Consider the following 3,669-nt stretch of genomic DNA (forward strand, 5'->3'; position numbering starts at 1 on the left):
CATACCTCCTTCTTTCATAACCTATCCTAAATTGTGTCCTATAAACTATTGTAAGCTAATAATAATTCTTGTATGTTGAGATCTATAGGAACACAACATATGATATGACAACCATGTTTTTCTCTTATTTCCAAGTTATCCGGTTTGTGTCAGGCCGTAACATTGTGAATTATTCTACATGAATTTAGACATGGGGTACTCGAGACATATGAGCTTTACCATTGTATTCAACTGAGATGAATCCTGGATCAGAACTTAAAGTGTGATGTGAATTAAATGTCAAAGAGAATGATAGGTTCAATGAAGCTTCACCTAAGTCAAACATGTTTTTTTACAGATCTAAGTCCAACATTTTAGAGTGACTAACAAACATGAAACGCTAATCGGGCCCTACAAAACATTGGGACATGCACAATAGGTGATTGTGATCTATAACTATATTCATGTGTGTACACTAAGTCTGGGTGATATAGTAGAAGTCATGTCTGCCATATTTTCTTTATTGCTCCCGAGGAATGGAGGAACATGTGTAGCAGTCTCCATGTTGGCTTCCCAACATGAGGATTATGACCATTCTCAACACCGATGCATTCTTGTTTGTCATATGGTAGTGTCGTTGTTGTGTCCGTTGACCCGCCATGCCAATAAGTTTCCACCTAAAACGGATGCACGAAAATTAAAAAATCAAAAGAAACAGCCGATAGGAGATATCAGTTAGAAAGTTACTGCATAATTGCGAACTCCTTTTTTGGGTTCGATCAGGCACTCCAATCTACAGAAAATAGTAGCTTATAGTTAGTTAAGATTAAATGACACGTATATGTCAGTGAGGAATAATCTATTGGTGGCCAACTGAATTTACATCATTACCTATCGGCTTACATGTACAATCTGCTCCACAGTAGTCTTGAGCTCTCGCTCTTTCTAGCAAAGGGCACATAATTTAACAGAACATAATCATAAAACTTATGTAGATTTCACCATTTGAACTACAAATATTATATCTGTCTTAGAAGTAGAAGGAACAGATAGATATGTAGATAGAAGGTAGATCTGTGAGATGGAGATAAGGAATAAAAACTGTCGTTCAAGGGTCAGGAATTGTGTTCAGTATGGGAAGCATCAAAATATATGGAAGTAATTTGTTTCTGTATAAGAAAAAAAAATAGGGTATACTGCACGAATGAACATATATATTCAGCAGATATTCTGATGATTTAACTAAACATGGACTAAAAGCTATAGAAACTTTCTTACCAGAGAGAAGTTTTTCTGCAGAAACTTGATATGCACACCTATATACACTGTGATAATCTAAACGATTTGTCATCTAATATGTGAATGAATGTATAGAGAATAAAGAGGTGGATTCACGTGAAACAGATATGCTCATACACACGATGCAAATCTTGTGATTGTCCAGCATTTCTATGTATAAATGGTTGGTGAAAAGATGTGCTCTTTACAAAGCCGAGGGTTGCCCATCAAAGTTCCATTGAGTGATGGGCTGGAGACGACAACTTTATGTCGCTAGGAGGGTCGGGGCGTGAGAACCATCCTTTGAGAGTAAATCTATTCTAGAAGAGCAAGAAAAATGAACCACGAACTCTAGATGCCTCAAACATTATAGATATTATAGAACAAATGATATTAGACAGCGACACTATATTTGACTGAATTCCATGTCAGTTAAATTATCTAAATCTATAATGTTCTTTGAATCAGCTAGCTGGTGACTGTTTCTTTATAATACTCACATTTATAAGAAAAAAAGCTATCTGAGTTTTCGGTCAATTCAGGTCTATATCGCATATGAGAGTATAACTGAACATATAGAAATACCTAAAAATTTCTTAGTAACTCATCAAATACTAATCTACATAGACTGGCAACTTATTTCAAAGAAGTTCATGGACTGGAAACTGGATACGTAATTAAGCAACTGCAAGAAATAAGAGAAAACATTAGTCTATTTTCCTATACGAAACCTGGAAAAGGTGAAACAAATAATTAAACAACTGATTAAGTATTAGCCATACCACTTGTTCCTAATTGCCCGCAACATGCATTGGTGCCATTTGCTGCTGAAGTATAGAATTAATGGGAGAACTATAGATTTAAAGTTGTGGGCATAACATGAACAATCAGGGACGGGTAACAAAATATATGAGTAAAATTTATCTCAAACAGAGTATTATAAGTGTATAGCTACTTTTTCCTGCTGATGGGCGTAGGAGTGTCCGACAATGAATTTGAGGAGTGTCGAGGAGGTGAACAGCTTTGCTGCTAGTCTTTACCAAGAGGTTTACTTGAGCATAATTATTTTGGTGTTACTTCCAACAAATACTTTAACGGCGATACCTTCTTGACCTCTTGGCCTCTTTTATGCATACACGTTCCATTCTGCAAATAGCACTATCAAAAACTTGCATCAGAACTTCAAAGCAGAGTGTAGTTTGTGCTTCTAAGATAAGCAAATCCTATTGGACAATAGGTTGAGCATAATTGAAAGAACAGATTCATGAAAACAAACATGGAGTTTTTATTTATATGAAACAATAGTAGACTGGACAAATCATGCAATGCTAAAACGACCTATCCACTTCCCAACAGAATTAGAGGAGGTGATCGACTTTGTGCGCAAGTACGTCCCAATATTTGGTGTACTGAATCTCTTAATCGGATGGCACATAAATTACAGATCTTCCCAATCTTACAAATACCTATCGCGAACAGGCCTAAAACCAAATGACACACTTCACCAAAATCCCACAAAACAAATAGGATGTACTTGCTGATTGGAGACCAAGTCTCAAATTGCATGATGGACAACATAAAAAATTGAAAATTGAAAACCTACTCCATCCTTTTTCCTTGCATACTTGCAGCGGTTGATTATTTCCAGCTTCACCAACAATGAAGGCTCCCAGATCTGAAACAAACTGCCTTTGCACCGCCTTCTCCACCACATCGAACATCGTTAGTTGCTCGGGGCATGCGCGCTGAGATTGGAAAAGCCTCCTCATGAAATATTGATTGCATCATGTCTGCGGCAGGGTGGATTCGAAGGTTGCATAGGAACGCGATCCTGAGAGGCTGCTTGGATTGGTTTTAGATGATACATGTGAAGACTTGAGGAGGGACAGGAGCAGGAACATCGGATCGTGGGGGAGGAGAAGCAGGCCTAGCGGATGGTGGAGGACGCCTTGGTTCCTCGACAGGGAAGGATCGGGGGAGGTGGAATAGTTTTTCTTTTCACCAAACCATCACGTGAAACAGATTTTTTTCTTAAAAGGAAGGGCACGTGGAACAATTGGTGAGGACTCTGTGATTTATCCCATATACAGCTATCATTTTGTCTTTTGACCAAACCATCACGTGAAACCATTTTTTTTCTGAAAAGGAAGTGCACATGGGACAATTGGTGAGGACTATGTGATTTATCCCATATACAGCTATAAGTTTTTTTCTTTTAACCAAACCATCACGTGAAACAGTTTTTTTGTGTGTAAAAAGCAAGTGCAGGTGGGACAATTGGTGAGGACTCTGTGATTTATCACATCTACGGCTACAAATTCTTAGTATGGAGATCGGATGGACAAAGTTCTTCGTTATTGAGGATTAACGTGGAGCCTCGGTTGATGCTTCAATTAGTAAATATAAGATTAT

At 37.7% G+C, this 3,669-nt stretch overlaps 1 long non-coding RNA gene across 1 annotated transcript; it reads right to left on the reverse strand.

The window, feature by feature from the left end:
• Positions 1 to 207: 207 nt before the first annotated feature.
• LOC125513541 lies at positions 208 to 3,282 on the reverse strand. Its single transcript, XR_007285998.1, has 2 exons — positions 871 to 3,282; positions 208 to 772 (listed from the first exon to the last, which is right to left on the reverse strand). It is a non-coding gene; the product is annotated as an uncharacterized LOC125513541 (long non-coding RNA).
• Positions 3,283 to 3,669: the final 387 nt, after the last annotated feature.

The sequence above is a fragment of the Triticum urartu genome, chromosome 6 (assembly GCF_003073215.2).
Source record: "Triticum urartu cultivar G1812 chromosome 6, Tu2.1, whole genome shotgun sequence".
NCBI lineage: Eukaryota > Viridiplantae > Streptophyta > Magnoliopsida > Poales > Poaceae > Triticum > Triticum urartu.